The sequence below is a fragment of the Dromaius novaehollandiae genome, chromosome 27 (genome assembly GCF_036370855.1).
Source record: "Dromaius novaehollandiae isolate bDroNov1 chromosome 27, bDroNov1.hap1, whole genome shotgun sequence".
Lineage (NCBI taxonomy): Eukaryota > Metazoa > Chordata > Aves > Casuariiformes > Dromaiidae > Dromaius > Dromaius novaehollandiae.
Genome location: NC_088124.1, coordinates 7,176,922 through 7,193,479, shown reverse-complemented (window position 1 = coordinate 7,193,479; position 16,558 = coordinate 7,176,922). Strand labels below are relative to the sequence as shown.

Below are 16,558 nucleotides of genomic sequence, written 5' to 3'. Positions count from 1 at the left end.
AAATTGCAGTTAAAATAATATATTTGGAGTTTATCAGTAGAAGCATTTCAAGCTGTCCATTCCTCTAGGTTTTCTTTACAGATAACCTGGAAATCTTTGGGGTGGGTGATTCTGAATTGGAACAGAAACAAGTTTTGAAATGTTTTGCAAAGCCAGAATTTCATCTCCGTTGCCAAGTGGTACGTGGCCAAGGGAAGAAACTATCAGGTATATCTCTAGCATTGTCTCTAAATGGAGATTTTTTTCCTGTGATTAATAAAAATGGGGAAATAGGGCCAAATCCTGCACATACTTCAACTGTAGCACTTGTACAAACATACCGGCCTGGCTTTGGCTGGAAAGATCAGGCTTAATTAGTTCCCTCATATCTAGGGAGATGGATTGTCGCTATCGATGCAAGTAAGGGTTTATGTTTCCTTTTCCTCAGGAATATGATTGATGCCCAAGTGTTAAGAATAATCATTGCACTAATGTAAAGCAAATTTCTTATCTTACGCAGTCAGTAGCGGAGGGGGACACTGCAGAGCGGTGAATGCAGTACCGGCTAGTGCAGGACAACGATAATTCATTTACTACTGTTGTCGTTAATGAGGGCTTTGGGCTCAGTTACCCCTGGGACTCTCAAAACCTGGATGTGCCTCCAAATTAGCACTGGCGCAGGTGAGAAACCCGCCAGGTCTGGTTACCCAAAGGCATGCACAAGTTTCAAAGTGAGTCTTGTCTTACTGTAAGGGACCAGATTCTCGTTTTCACCAGGGCTGGTTTACTCAGCTTGGCCAGTGCGGACTTAGGTGGGTGTAAATTACCTTTTCTTTCAGTTTATGACTCCATTCTGCTGCAAGCGTGGAAGACGGCTGGGTGAGGAGGCCGTCCGTGTTCTCCCAGGCCGAGTCCATCCTTGGAGGGCTTCGCTCAGGCTCCTCGGATGCGAACGTGGAAGCTTGTCTTGGGTTGGTGGCAGCATCACAGCCGGCTTTCGTCAACGGAGTTCCCACTTTTTTGCTCTGCCGTTTGAAACGAGCAGTTTCTTACATCCCGGGCTGCCGGTGTGACTCCGCACGGAGCTTCCTTTCCCCTCGGCGCGGGGGCAGCCGGCTGTGCGCCCTCGCCTGTAGCCCCGGCATGGTTTGCCGAGTCCAGTGAATTTCCCCTGAGCCGCTCGCAGCTTCGTAGCTCAGCGTTGTGGGGAATTTGGAACAAAGAGAGAAGGTGGAATAAGCAAGGAAGTACGGACGGCGCAAGCATAACTCCAAACTAGGGCAGGAAATGTGCTGCACATAGTTTTAACCTTATCATCAAGGATGGATTTTAAGTGCTTCTTCAGTGAGTCATAGTCCCTGGATGGGCCTGAAGGACTGTCCGCCTGAAACGAAAGGCCGGAGAAGCCCAGATCAGATAACGGATTACTGCAAAGCCCTCGCGCCTGCCGAGCGGGACGCGTCGGCCGGGACGGAGACGGCGGCTGCTCGGCCTCGGCGTGGAGGGAAGAAACGTTTTCACGTGAGATTGGGGATGAGCCTGGGGTAACCCAGGCCCGTCCAGAGGGTCCTACGTCCCTCGGTGGCTCCTCTCCGGTGCCCTGCGCGCGGCGTGTCCTCCTGCTCCGAGTCCTCCTTTGCCCCTGCCACCGCTGCAACCCCCGGGAGGTCCAGCGCGTCCCGCCGTGGGACCAGGTGACGTTTCTTGATCCGCCTTTTCCGAAGGGCCCAGCGTGGCTGTCCCAGGCCGTCTCCTGGCCGGGACCCCCTGGGGTGGACAGGACCCACCCGGAGAGCTGCTCCACAAGGGCAGGCACTGAGCTAGAGAGAGGCCCGTGTCAGGGCTGCTCGGAGCCGCGAAACCACAGCTCTGCGCCGGTCCTCAGAGGAGGCCGCGGGAGGCCGGACTGCCCTCCGGCTTGGGCTCGCACCCGCCCTCCCCGCCGCCTCGACGGGAGACAGCCGTGTCCTTTATTCCCTCCTGAACTGTTGTGGGTCCCTGCTGATGGGCCGTGGAAAAGGCTGTTGTGTGCAAAGAGAGCTGCTGCTGATCGTTGTGTTGCTGAGAACTGGTAAACTGTATGTACAGACACATGCATATATTCATTAAAAAAACATATGCACTAAAACCTTTCTAGCATGACAGTTGTGAATCTTATTTAATGAATATCCCTTTGTTGCTGAAAGAGCCACATTTTTGGGGAAAGTGGAACAGGGACCTCTTTCTCCTCTTGTTTACACCCGGTTCTGGCCAGTCTCGTTCCACAGGCTTCGCTGGGGACAACCCTCCGCTGGCACGAGCGTGACCGCGTGTACCCCTGGGTAATGTGGACTGGCCTCGAGCTCAAAGAGTCAGAGCTGGCGTCACTAGTTCTTGCCGCCTTCTGATGCTGTGAGCTTTGGCGTTTCCCTTGTGCCCTGGCTCCTGGTGTCAAGCGTCATAATATTGATTAGAAATAGCCCAAAGTATCTCAGATTCGTCTGCACCGCAGAGAGCTGTTAATGCTCTGTTTCGTTGCCTTTGGTCAATGTATCTCGCAAGGCAGGAGGAAGCTGGATTATGTCTGCAAGTGTCCCACTGTCATGCTACGTCGGATAATGAACTCCGGCTAAATTGGATCAGCTCTGCAGTTGGCAGCCCTCCGAAATCCAGCAGCGAGGCAGGGCAATATGCTACGCTCTCCGCCCGGGATGCCAGGAACAGAGCTGTTTGCTGCAATAAACTGGGTGCGGATAAGTCAGGAACCAGAACATTAGGAAGCTTGAGTTATTATAGATTTTCTAGGCAGGTGAAAATTGATGTTAACGAGGAAATTGCACAGCACTGTTCTGCTTGCTGCTTCCCTGTGCTTTGAAAATGCCTGGGCTGGCGCAAATCCCCGGTTCAAGGAAATGAAGATGTAATGGAAAGTAGCATCTCTGTGAGCTGCGTTCATGATTTGTGTTTGACCTGATTATTCCGTTAATCCTCATAGGTGAGGAATGCGATTTGGGAAGCTTCCAGGCTCTCCGGAGGAATGTGGCGGAGACCTTTATGTCGGACACCTGAGGGTTTTGTGTTTCCATGGAAATTGAGGGTTTTACCCAGAGTATATCGAAAGATTCCTTGGACTCCAGGGATATCAAATCAAACCGAGAGGTGGAGAAGACTCGCTGGCTCCTCTTCTGCATGGTTTCTGCTTCACTGTGCCGCCGACTTTCGGGGGTGCCACGTCCCGCTGCCCAGCGCTTTGCAGCGTGAGCGCCGCAGGCAACAGGGAGCGGGTCCCGTAGGCCCGTCCAGGGGACCGGGCATCCCACCGCGGCCCCGCGGCGTTGCTGCTGTAGCTTGCCGGCGGCAGCGGCCGCGTGTGCCGCCCGGAGCGGGGGGCCGAGGATCAGCTCCGGGCCCCGCTCGCCCCCCGGTCCGGTTCGGCGAGGCGGAGGGGTGCCGGGGGCCCGTGCCGGGCGGCGGGAGAGCCGGTCTGCAGCGCGCCCGAGTGCCGTCTACCGCGACGCTTCCACGAAACGCGGAGGCCCCCTCGGCCGGGGACGGGGGGCTGTGCGAGCGGGGGGGCGGCCGGGGAGCGGAGACGGGGCCGAGCGCAGACCAGCGCGTCTGTATTTGCGGCGGAGCTCCCAGGTGCGTAATCCCGCTGCGGCTGAGCGCCTGATTCAGCTGTCCTGCCTACGGCTCGTCCCGCCGGCGGAGCCCGCCTTGTCCCCCTGCCAGGGAGGGCTCTCCGGCCCCCGGGCGCAGGCTCGCTTGCGGGTTCACCGGGGCTGTCGCCGGCCCCTCTGCCCTCCCGGCGTCCCTGCGTGGAGCCAGCTCCTGCAAAGCCTGCAAACTGTTTAATGTCCCTGTAAACGTGCAGGAACGTGGGGGCTCTTCCCAGCTTTCCCGCGTCGCTGCCGTCGGCCCGGGCGCTGCAGCAGGCCACGTGCGGCGAGGCCCCGCGGCTCCGCGGCGAGCGCAATCCCGACCTGGGGCCGCTGCCGCTTTGGGGCTGCGATGTCCAGCAGCTTCACGGCCAGGGAGTGAATTCTGCTTCTTATCTGTAAACTTGCTAGGCTTTAAATGCTATTTGCTCCTGTCCCCTGCTTCACTTCTCTGATTTCCCCTCATCTCGGGGAGTTTCACGCCTGTGTCGCTGCTGACTTCGTACAGGCAGGATGCGATTCCGTAGGATTTACTTCGCTGGTGGCGGGCCTGATTTCTTGGAGGATCGCAAATGTGCTTTGAAAATACGATTTTTTACACAACTGACCACTTGAGTTGCAAAGTGTTTTGGACAAAATATGTCTTAACCCATCTCTGCCCAGCAAAAAAGATTCCCTGTGCTAATGAATAAGGAGGAGGGGAATAGATTGATAGGATATAAAAACGTTATAGTTGTAATTACAGGGGTGATAAGACATTGTGTGAGCACCTCTCTCAGCGGCTGTGAGGTCCCAGCATTGGAGATCTGTGGAAAACCCCCGGTTATGGAAGATTTCACAGTGGGCAGCAGCCCTTGTTTCGCGTTCGTTTTGCCCATTTGATTATTTAAATTTAGGCCACAAGCTGCCTGCTGAGCAGATGCCAGTGTTAAGCCCAAAGAATACCTGTTTCGTCATCCCCTGCTATAGCCTAAGACAGTGAATCTGGGGTTAAAAGCCTGAAGGAAAGCTGATAAATGTGTATAATATAAACTATTGAAGGGTAAAAAATTCTGAAAACACTGGAGAAAGTAAATACAATAAATTTGGGGTGACATATCTCTCCCTAATTCAGGTTTTCCAGCAGCAGCTGCCCAACCCTCTAACAGCTCAGAATTTCGTATCGCCTACAAAATATAATGGAGAAAGTGTGAAACTTCTTTTATTTAACTAACTGAGCATAACAAAAAAATGACTTTTTTTCTTTTCGTCCGGGGTCTCCTGCAGGGCTTTCGCACTGTTGTTGGTGACGGACTGATGCCCCGAACGTCCCGGGTTCCTCCCGGGGAGATCCCCCCCCCCCCCACCTGCCCCTCCGCTTGGGGCTGGTTCGGGCCCGGGGCTCGGCGGGACGGACACCCGCGTGCCGGCTCGCTGCCTCCCCTTCGTTTCCCCTTGTCTCCTCCAGTCGGGGTCTGTGGGGCACGAGCCTGGCGAGGGCTGGGAACGCCTCGGATCCAGACCCTGCTGCTCCCAGCCCTGCTCCTCCGCGGCTGGTCCGACGGCTGCGCGGAGACGGGGAGAAGCCCTGGAGCTGCGCGGGACGGAGGGACGACTGCGCTGCGGCCCTGGGGAGCCGCGAGTGAGTAATCATGGGGGGCGGGGGGGGCCAATTTCTTTTTCTTCTGCTTGAAGAGAAGACTAAAGCCACCCACAAAAGAAAGAAATACGGAAGAACAATATATGAGAGAGGATGATAGCACATACAGTTATAGTGCTACTAGCAACGCTGCCCATCCTGAACTGATGTCCCGGGGAAGATGCTCTGGGAACGTGCTGTCCTGAGACTCCCATGCAAAACCCTTCGGTTTTGTTATCATCTGTTACTGATCTGGGACCAGATCCATTACGAGTCCAGGAAATACAGTAATAGTTGTGCTGGGGCTGCCTCAGATGTGGAAAGCTGAGATATGAGTAGCAGCAGGAGAGGAGCAGCCGGTCTGAAGCTGCTGGAGGGGCTTGGGGCCCAGTCCCTGCTCCCCCACCTTCCTCTCGCTCTGCCTCCCACCTCGCCTTCCTTGCGTCTCTGCCAGGGCCGGGCTGTGTTTCGGCCTCCCCGTCCGCTTTTGGCGGGTTATGAGTTTGCAGTACTGCCCGTCCCACGCCGGCCCTGCGCGGGCGCACGCGTCTCGGGAGGCGCGGGAGAGAGGCGAGCAGGAGCCTATGTTGGGGAGACGGTCCGCTCCAGCCCTTTCCCGCTCCTTTCCCCCGCGGGGCGAAGCCACCGTGCTGCCGGGCGGCGGGAAGCGTCGGCGCGGCGTGGCCGGGCTGCCGGCGGTGCGGAGGTGGCAAGGCACGGCCCGGCACGGACCCGGCGGCGGGAGGGACCAGGCGGTGCCGGGCTGGTGGCACCTGGCGGGACCTGCCGCGCCGGAAGCCGCTTGCTCCCCGAAGCGCTTGTGTCTGCGGCAGAAGCAAGCCTTCCCGCGGGGCGCTGGAAGGGGGGTGCGGGTGTCGTCCCCCCCTCGCCCCCGGCCTCGGCAGCGGGGCAGCTCCCTTAATGGAAACCAGGAGGAAATCCGGGAGGGGAAGCGCAGACGTCAGGCCTGCCCCGGCTCTCCTTGAAAGCGGTTGCTCTTCATTACGGGAGGGGCGTTGCGAGAGGGCCGTGGGCTCTGCTGGGCAGCCGCTCGCTCAGCGCCGCGTGGGGAATCTGGTCTCCGTCCGCGGGTGATAACGGCGGAGGGGCGGATGCCGCAGGGCTGGGACACGGCCCCGTCCTCCCGGGCTGCGTGTCCTGCGGCTGCCCTCGGCCCGTCGCGGCAGGGGTTTGTGCCCCGTCGCCGCCTTCTCCGGGGCCCCATCCCCGTGGTTCCCGGCCCCATCCGTGCACCTTCGCTCCCCTGTCCGGGAGAGGAAAGGCTCGGCCCGTGCGGCCGGAGGGCCGCGGCTGGGGCTGCCGCGCGGAGATGCTAATCGGTGCCATCAGCCGGGGCTTTGATCTGCCGGCAGCGCCGAGGCGCTCGGGGCTGGGGCTGTGCGCAACAGATGGCTGGGGCTTCCCGTGCTCCTGTCTGCCTTCTTTTTGATGTCTAATTCCCCCCAAATTGATTGAATCCTGCCTGGCGGTGCCGGCGGCATTCCTGGGACTGCTGCAGCCGGTCGGCCGCGGTGTCGCAGTGGAAGGACAGGGCTCTCGTGGCGGGTACGTGGCTCGGGATCCTGCCTGATGGCAGGGTCAGTCCCGGCGCGCAGGAGGGGGCCGTAAAGACGGTGAGATGCCTGAAAGCCAGGCCGCTGCCAAGTCGTTTTATGCGCTCGGCACAGTCGTGTTTATCCAACAGCTCCAAAGTACTTAAGCCCTTTATGAGGCCTGGAAGTTACGACACGTTTACTGGCGGCCGTGGCCGATGCTGTCTGCCGCGGTGGCACCCCGGATCCCAGCGCCCGAGGCCGGAGCTCGCCGCTGCCCGAAAGCGCGACCGGGAAATCCGCGCGACCCCAGCCAGGGCGTCCGCTGGCACCCGCCGGCCCCTGGCTCCCCACCCAGGCACCTCCTCATAATTTTGCCTAGATGTTTTGCAAATCAGCCAGCAACCAATTTATCTCCGAAGCGTTTTGGAGCTGTCGCCGGGAGCATGTTAGTGGTGCCCGATTCAGGGGTCCGGCGGGCGCAGCGGGCTGGGGCGGGGACGCGGGTGGACGGCACGCGGGGGGCAGTGATTTATTCGCCACGGGTCATCTCAGCTTTAAACCCTGCTTCCCTCCAGCAAACGCGGGGAGAGACTGAGCCATTAAGCTGGCAAGAATATCGTGCTTAAAACTTGTTATTTTTGGATAGTGTTTCCGAGCCCCCTCCCCCCCCACGGCATTAAACGCAGTTGTTTATTGGAGCTGACAGTAGAAACACAAGCAGTTGTCGGTCGCTTCTGCAAAAGTGGTGTCTACCGACGGTGGAATGAACATGACGGAGCCGATGACTAATACAGCTTTGAATTTTATATGCTTCTAGCTAACAGGTCCCATATGTTGCATCGCTGCAGCCCGGCGAGCGAGCGGCTCGCTCGGTGTCGTCATGGGCTCCGAGGCAGGAAGCCTTGCCGGCTCCCCGGATCTCGGTCAGAGCAGCTTGGCTGCGGAGCCGGAGCCTCCCCAGGCTCCGAAGGTCTCCCCGGAGGAGGGGCGAGCCCGGGGCTGGGCGGCCTGGGTGCCCCTCCGCCGTGCAGCGAGGGCTCGGCCGGGGGCCTCTGCCCGCTGCCGCTTCGGGGTGCACATCTGGGCAGATGTTGCCGCTGCTCCGGGTGCGCGGTGCGAGGCCGTGGTGCGCTGCGCGGTGCGAGGCCGCGGTGTGCGGGGGTCTGCACGGTTGTGCCCTTCGCTTGGGCTTCGCTCTTGCGGCTTGCGGCGGGGCTGAATGGCGCTGGAAATGGTGTTTCCTCAGCAAGCTGCAGCGTCGTTAAAATAGCTTGTTGCCTTCCACAAATCACGGTCAGCACAAACGCGTGCAGCTTTATTGCAGGAGGTGTTATGAGAACCCGGGGAACAGTTAAAAGCCGGTTCAGGCGGCTGTAGGCTGCTTCCTTCTCGGCACCCCGGGTTCCTGGTTACACCTTCTCACATCGTCACGTCGCGGCCGCAAAGTGGTCGGTGCTGTTACCCGGCGGCCCTGGCTGCTGCGGTGCCCGGTCGGCTCCAGGGCCACGCGGCAGCTCTGTGGGAGGAGTGCGGTCACCTGCGGAGATCGCGCCGGCCGAGCAGGTTGCTCCCTAGCACGTACGGCATAAAGAGCTCATCCTGGGTAGCTGCGCGGGGGTGCCTGCGGCTCGGCTGCGCGGGGGACGCGGCGCGGGTCCCTCCTCCGCCCGCACCCGGGGTGCCGCCGGCTTCCCTGCGGTGCTGCTGCGAGCGGCTGCCGGACGGAGCACGCGGCTTTCTCAGCGAGTCCTGCGTGCCCGATGCCGGGAGCGGCTCCCGGGCCTGGAGGGGTTTGGCACCCCAGCCCCGGGGAAAGGAGCCGCCGTCCGCGCCGGGGCTGGCGTGGGGCCGCCCGCTGAGCGACGTGCCAGGACCGCTGCGCTGTGCCCGGGGGGCTTTGACCGTCGCGTGTTTAACCTCCACTTCCGTCACCCTGCGGGAAGGGCTGAGCACTGCGGGAAGGGGCTGTGCCGCGTGCCACGCCGGTAACGTCGTTCCGGACCGTGCCGGCGCTGCGCAGGCCTCCGCGGAGAGCGGCTGCGGCACGTGCGGGCCGCGGCGGGGCCCGGGGCGGTGGTGGGACGCGGAGGGCGACGAGCCCGAGCAGGGAGGGCGACGAGCCCGAGCGGGACGCGGACACGGGTCCCTCGGCTCCCGCTGGCTGGCAGCTCGGGGGACGCGGCCCCGCGGGCCCAGGGACGGACTGGCAGTGCTATCTGCTGGCAACCGCCTCCGCCGGCCCCACGGACGCGTAGTTATGGGGGCACCAAGGATCGGACCCCCCCCACGGCGGGGGGGACCGGCTGCGCTCAAGGGGTCGGTCTGTGCGGGCAGGCGGAGCGGGACTTTTCCACCACGCCTGCGCCGGGGTTTGGAGAGGAGCCGGTGCCGCCAGACAGCGCCGACAGCCAGGAGGGTCCCGGACTTCCCTTCCACGTGCAGCCCCCGACGGCGGGGACCGCGCCGGCGCTCGGCCCGGCTGGGACGGCTGCGCTCCGCACGGCTCGGCTCTTTCCCGCAAGGCCTTTCCCAAAGCAGCCGGCTTGCGTTGAAGCAGCGGGGGGACACGTCAATGCACGAAAGAATTTTTTTCCCAGGTATTTTGTGAGAGAGATGTTTTTAATATAGATTCCCTTCAAAACTGGAAAAAGTTCTATCTTCCCTTCCCTTCCCTTCCCTTCCCTTCCCTTCCCTTCCCTTCCCTTCCCTTCCCTTCCCTTCCCTTCCCTTCCCTTCCCTTCCCTTCTCCCCAGGGTCACTCTCCGCCCCGGTGTCCAGCCCCTCCGCCGCGGTCCAGCTGGGACGCCTCTCCCACACCCCGTCGCATCCCGCTGTCAGCGCGCTGTCCTCCGCTTGATCTTCTCGGAGCCTGTCGGGGCCGTGAGCCCTGGTTATCCGGCGGTGCCTCGCTGGTCGTCCGGCGGCGGTGGGCGACGCGGCCGTGTGCGTGCCCGGGAGCGGTGCGGGGACGTGCGCTCGGCCGGGTCTCCGGCCGGCAGAGGAGGAGCCCGTGTCCCGCGGGAAGGGAGGTTTCTCCAGGATGCGCTTTGGCTCTTTCCTCCCGGCAGTGGGATCCGGGGCCTGGCGGGATCCGGGGATCGGCAGGATCCAGGGATCAGCAGGATCCGGCCCCGGCCCCGGCCCCGGCGGGGAGGCGGCAGGTGACGGCAGCACAGTCCGCAGCCATCACTCAAGAGCGCGAGCGCCGTGTTTGTTTTTGTAATCCCCCTTTTCTTTAATTGTGATTTTAGCGGTGGTGAAAGGTGCTGGATTGACAAGCCGCGGAGACGGAAGGGCCTCTAGACTCCACCGAAGTTTACATTTACAAAGGACACGGAGAATAAATAGAAGACAGTGTTTAGAGTCCTCTGCAGACACTTCAGACTTGCTTATAATTCTGCGGCAATTCCATCACCTCCGAAGTGATTGATGCTCTCTATAAAGTCTTGCCTTAAAACATTTTCCTACGTGTCAGGGAAGAAGTTTATTACTTTTTACCAAAAGGGCAGGATTTGTGGTGCGCTGAAGGCTGAATCCTCCCCGGCCCCATCCTCGGGGGGGGGGGGGGGGGGAATAATAGGAGCGCTGGAAAAAAAAGCATGACCAGACCATGCCGCTGAGCGTGGAGAGCAAGAGGTCCCCGGGGGGGGGGGCTGCTAATGGGCACGTTTAACGTTTTTTATTATTTTCTCAAAGAAAGCTTACTTTTTGATTCAATGGAAGCATGAGATGCATCTGTTTTCAACAAAAAAAGTAGTATTTTTCACTGAATCACCAAATATACTGAAAAGATGCTGCTTTGGGACAACGCTGCTTAGGTCCTGATCAAAACACGACAGATCACCCCCAAATTCACTCCCATCGGTGGGCGTCTCCTCCGGGAGCGTCAGGGCTGGAGATGCCGGCAGAAGAACGGCTCTTGGTCCGCGGAGCGCTCGCCGGGCGCCCGGGAGCCGTCCCCAGGTTGCGTTATCGTGGCTGGGGCCTTTCCCGTTCGTGCGCAGGGGGGTTTGGGTTGGATTTTGTGGGTTTTTTTGTTTTGTTTTTTTTGCTTGCGAGCATCAGTAGATGTCTGAGCCCGGCTGTACCGAGCCCAGCAAGGAGCTGCCTGGCACGTCTGACTTTGGCCTGGGGCTGGCTGGTGTTGCGAGGGGCAGCAAAGCTCGGGGCGGGGAGGAGGGCGGCGAGCCCATGGTGCCGCTGGGTGTGCGGGGAAGGGATCGGCCTTGCACTTAGCACCCTGCACCTCGCACCTCGCACCTCGCGTCTCGCACCTCGCACCTCGCACGGCGGCAAGACACTGCCTGGAGGGTGCTCGGCCACGGAGAGGCCAAGGGACGGGCTGCGGCCAGGGCGGCAGGGACCGATCAGCCTTGGTGCCCTAAGCAATACCGTCCTGCCGTGGCCTTGCCTTAGGTGATGCCTAAGGGAAATGGTGGAAAACCTGTTGTTTGAGTCATTTATAGGTAGAATCACAGTCTCCAGGGAGTGTACAGTGAGGGGAATCTTGCATGGACCAAGTGAGAATAACCCATGCGGGTGACCCCAGGGCTTCGCAGTGTTCACTGCTGATGAGATGAATTAATGTAGGTATCAGAAAGGGAAAGGATAAATAAACAGTCTGACCTTCCTCTGGGGACAGTCCCGCTCTGTCCCCTCCACACCTCGCATTGCTAACGGTAGGTAACCTCGAGTTTCGTTTGCTATTAATGCAGTGGGTGACAACATGTCGAATCTCTTTGAATACTTTTCCAACACAAGCACCTGCACCGAACCGAAGCACGCACGAACCCCCTGTCCCCGGGTCTGGAAGGCAGAAACAGCTGCTGTTCCGGGACAGCATGGCGCGGTCGCCTGAAGTAGCAGCTGTGCAGCGGGACCTGGGCTGGCGTCCGCCCACGGTGCCATCTCCGTCAGCCCGGCTCCTGCCCTGGCACCGCAGAGCGGCGGTGCGCGAAGGCGGCTGCACGACTCCGCATCTCCGGGGCCGCGGGAGCGCTGGGCCCGCTGGCGGGGCGCGAGCTGCGGCTGCCTGCGTTTCACCTCGGCTTCAATGCCGCGGCACAAACCCCGCGTCGGTTCAGCTAACTCCGCTAAAGGCTCGGTTCCCCCCGGTTTCGTGCTCGACTCACCTTTTTTCCTTTCCTTTCCGCCATGCCCTCAGGTAAAAGACAAATTGCACCATATAAAAAATGACCCCAGTCGCTTAATTTGAACCAGAGAAGACAACACCAGTCAGGATGCGGAGCCGGATTTATGCCTCCCTCGCCGAAGGACGGCAGCCCTCTCTCCAAGGCTTTCCAGAGGTGAGCGCGGCGTCGGGGCGCGTGGCGGGTCGCCTGCGCGGTGCGGCCCTGCCGGGAGGGCTCGCGTGCGCGGGACATCTGCATCCCGCATGTCGGAGCTCGGCAGCCGCGGCGCCCGCTGTCAGCCGGCTCCTGCCCTCGCTGCTGGTGGATGCGGCCGCACCGGCCAAGGTGCCCCGGGGGCGGCGGGCGGCTGAGCATCCCCGGCCCGTGACCCCCTGCCCGCTGCGCCCCTCGCCGCTGCCTCCCTGCCCTTCTCCGCTACCCGGGACGCAGCTGGGGCTCCACATCCCTGCGGGGAGCCGAGCAGCGGGGAGACCACAGGAATGGAGCTGAAACGCTGCAAAAGCGGTGCAAGGATGAGTCCTGGCAGTGAATTTGCAATAATTACTGCAATTTCTGCAATAATGCAATTATTTTCACATAAAGGAAATAGCAATGGGGGAGGTGCTAGCTGTGGGTGGAAGCTGCAGGTTTCCGCAGCAGATTTCTCCGGCTGTGCCGAGGCCGGCGGCAGAGACGAGGCCGGGTTTGGCTGGCGGCTCGGCGGCATAGTTGCGTGTCGGTGCCAAGGGCTGCAGGTGCATTTTGCAGCCTGACCCCTGTTCCCAGCCCTGCCCGCGGTCTCCTCTCACCTCCTGAACTCCGGGGCTGCAGGAATGCGTGCCGGCACGGAATGAGCTGGGAGAGCAATTAGAGCCTCTCCCTGCCTGCTAATTCAAAGGGATTTTTCTTCTTCTTCTTTTTTGATTGTGTCCAACAACATGGAAAAATGTGGATGATGCAGATCAAAAAGAGGAACTGGGAAGCTTAACCTTTGGCTGGCGAGCTGTTGGAGCAGCATCTGCGGGTGAGAAGGCAAATGTCAGCCATAGGATGCCTGTACCGCACTTGGGGGTTTGGGGTGCTTTTTAATTATTTTTTCCCCCAAGTTTTGTGTGGGGGTTTCTTTTTTTTTATTTTTCTAATGGACAGGAAACAATAAGAGCCGTTAAAGAAATCTCAGGCTCCTTTAAAGCCTCTCAGGGTGCCCCTTGTCAGCGCCGTGTGCTGCTGGCAGCGATGTGGGTCTCGGCAGGAGGCACGAGGCAGCTCGATTCTTCCAGACCCGCTGCATCGCCGCTGCCGCCGGGGCCGCCGAGCCCTTGGGCCGCCGCTCGGATCCCTGCAACGAGCTCTCGGCCGGCGCCGCGGGCTGCTGGGCCGGGTCCCTGGCGAGCACCGCCCGTCCGCGGCGCCTGGCGAGGAAGCTCTCTGAGTCGTCAGGCAACCACTGAATCACGCGCTCCAGCGTGGTTTCGCTTTTATCCCTTGATGTGCGCGTCTCTTCTCCGGCCAGCATCTTCCCGCTGCCCGGCTGCTCCCCGCTGTCCGTGGAGGGCCGGATCGGTTCCCAGAAGACGGACGCCGGTCTGAAGGACACGTTCTGCCGGAGGTTTCTTCCAAGGGCGGCACCGCTCTCACCGTGCCCCGGGGATGCCGGGAGCGGTGGTCTGCAGGGCGCTTGTCGAAGCACGGAGGTCGCGGCTGCATCGAGGGCTGCAGCCGAAGAAGAAAAACCCGGGATGAAAGCAAACGCCGAGGAGCAAGCAGGCAGTACCCGCTTCTCCGCTCCTCGTTTCGCTGCCCTCCTGGCCTTCCCCGTTTCCTCTCAGGTCACTCACTCCAGCTTATTTTCTGATTTATGATCAAAATTATGCAGTGACCGAGTAGTGAAATCAGGACACTTTATAAAACATTTCATTGTATTTCATAACCTCGTTCCATAAACCATCCGTGGCATGTTTATAAACTTCCCGTATCTTGTTTCCTGACTCTCACAGCAAACGTCCTGGCAGAGCTGCTTGCTGGGGAGCAGTCGCTGCAGTACCTGGGGCAACACAGCAGCTCAGCTGGCGAGAAGGGCCTGGGCTGGTCTCTCATGCTTGGGGTAGAGACGGGCTTTCCTGGGGATGAGAGAGTGGAGTTGCATGAAAAACGTCACAAAAATCCCGATTCTTTTTCCAAAAATGCAGGTCGAGGTGAAATACCCTTCCGTGGACTGTGGAGACATCAGCGTCGTTGCAGCCAGATGGTGCTCACGGGAGAATTTAAGATTATGACCGTGGGAAAGTATAACGCGTGTATGGCCTGGTAACGCAGGGGCAGCGCAATCCGCCGGACAAGACAGGGCTCTTCCCAGAGCTCGCCGGTAGAAAAGCGACTCTGAGCAGGGAATTGCTAGCTTAGCTCTCGCGGCCTCCGTGCTGTAGCTCTTACCGGCCTTTCTGCAGCATCCCGCAGCCACCCTGCCCAGCGCATCTGCAAGGTTGGCTTGAAGGGACCCCGCACCGCAGGCTGTTGAAGTCCCTGGGTCCCGCCCGTGCTTCCCGCTAACACTGCTCTTGTCGCCTTTGCAGGACTCTTTCCTCAAGGACAAGGGTCGAGGTGGGGACACGTGCACCCCCAGCCTGATTTCCTGCAGTAACGAGCAACAGGCGGACGGACGCCTGTAAATGTCACCCCAACCCCGAACCCCGGGAAGCGGCTACATTGCAGACACGGGAAGGCACGAGCAAGCGGAGCGGTTCCCGTCGGGGGTGACTTGGCTGCCGTGTCCCTAACGCGTCGCTGCTGTTCGGTTTGCTTCGACGGTTGCAGCAGCTCCCCGCTGCCTTTCGTGGCCGTTTCTTTGCGCTCGGCTGGACACGAGCGGAGCGGAGCCCGCGGCGGCCGCGGAGCGCCTGACTCGTACGGGGCCGCGCGGGAGGCGACGGCTGGGCAGCGGCTTCGTCCCTCGGGATGCGAAACGTGCCCGGGGGGGTTTACCCAGGAGGTCAACAACTCGCAACTGTTGACAGTTCAGATCCAAGCTGCTTTTCCAGGAAATTCAGCTTCTGTCGAGTCACTGCTGAGATCCAGCTTTTAGCACTCAGTTTTAGGCAATAAACTGCAACTGGGAGAACAAGCGCTTTCTCAGCGTCTCTCTGCCAACTGAGCCCAAAGGTCGCTGCCTGAAGCGGGGGGACCGTCCCCGAGAGCTGCAGCTGCGCAGGGCTGGGAAACGTCCCCGCGTTGGGGCACGCGGCTCTGCGGCCCCGGCCTCGGCGCAGGACCGCAGCGGTGGTCGAGCCGGGGGAGGCCGGCGGGACCCGTCGTGAGCGCGGCCCCGGGAGCCCGCTGCACCGCGACCTGCGCGCGAGTTGCAGGAAACAGAAAAACAAACAGATGCTGAAAAATAGCCAGAGCATCTTCTGGGGGCCTTGCAGCTTCCTAGCTTTATTTAAAAGAAGGAGGGAAGAAAGTAAATTTTGCCTGTCAGGGAGCTGCTGTCGTCACGCAAGGGCACTTAGGGCTGCTATAAACAACCGTGCGGGTTTACGCGGCCGCCGTCGCCTCCCGCGCGGCTCCCCGGGCACCTCGGTCCCACGGCGGGATGCCGCATCCCGCTTGCTCCCCCGTCGCTTTTCCGTCCCTCTCCGCAAGATAAAGGGGTTTTGGCGGATTTGGTCCGGGCACCGGTGTGTGTTTGCATGGCAGCGGCTGTGCCCAGCTGCTGCCATCGCTGCAAAGCCCCGATTGCGCCTCGTTTTCCTGCACATCGACTCTTTCTCTGCCTGTGGCTCGGCCTGTAAATCACTGCAGGCCCCAGCTTCGCACATCAGAGGAGCCGAGCGGGACGTTGGTGTGGGGGCAATTAGCCGGGCAATTAGGGCACTCGCTCTTTGCACGTCGCTGTTGCAGCCGGCTCCTGCCGCACGCTCGGTTCGGGCTCCCCGCGCGGCGCAGCCTCCGGACGGAGGGTTTCCTCGCACCGCCGCGTGCGCAGCAGCCGTCGCGTGCCGTCGGCAGGCTCCAGCGGGTCTGCTACGAATGCAAAACCCCTGCTTTATTCTGCATGCCCGAGGCTGCAAAACGCGTGCCTTAGGCGGCGTGCCGGCCCCGCTGCCCCCGCGGCCCTCACCTGGCAGCTGGAGCGTGTACGGCACAGCCTGCAACGCTATCGCCGCAGGATTTACAGGGCGGGACGTGACTGACAGATAAGGGACTCCCACAGAGCGGCGGCGAGGAGCGAGGGAAGCAGAAATCTGCATGTCTGGCCCTGAGTCAGGAATTTGGAGCCCCTCTTGTTCAAGCAGGTTCGAACAGAAAGTTTGCCAAAGCAGCCTGACGCCGTAAAAACGCTTCGCGAAGAAGGGGCAGAGATGGGTTTAACAAAAGAGCAGGAAAAGCTCCCCAGCCCGCGTCCCGCCCTGCTGTTTACGACCTGCACATGGACGGGGCTGATCGCGGAGCCCTTTCCGTACGGCAATAAAGTGGAAAAAGCGATCGCGCTCGGCCGAGAGGAGTGGTTGCTTTGAGCACGTCGAGCGCAGCGCAAGAGATCATTCCATTGTTTTAAGATTTCCATAACTCACTGTGTTTAAGCACATAAAAATGTAGACATTCTGGCAATAAAATTTGGGTAATTTTGACAATGAA

General features: G+C 60.3%; 1 long non-coding RNA gene across 1 annotated transcript in view; it reads left to right on the top strand.

Moving 5' to 3' along the window:
* The window catches only part of LOC135323765 (uncharacterized), a 21,552-nt gene extending 4,994 nt beyond the window's left edge, over positions 1-16,558 (top strand). The window contains exon 2 of the long non-coding RNA XR_010385292.1: positions 14,497-16,558. This is a non-coding gene — a long non-coding RNA (uncharacterized LOC135323765). The remainder of the gene's footprint in view (positions 1-14,496) is intronic.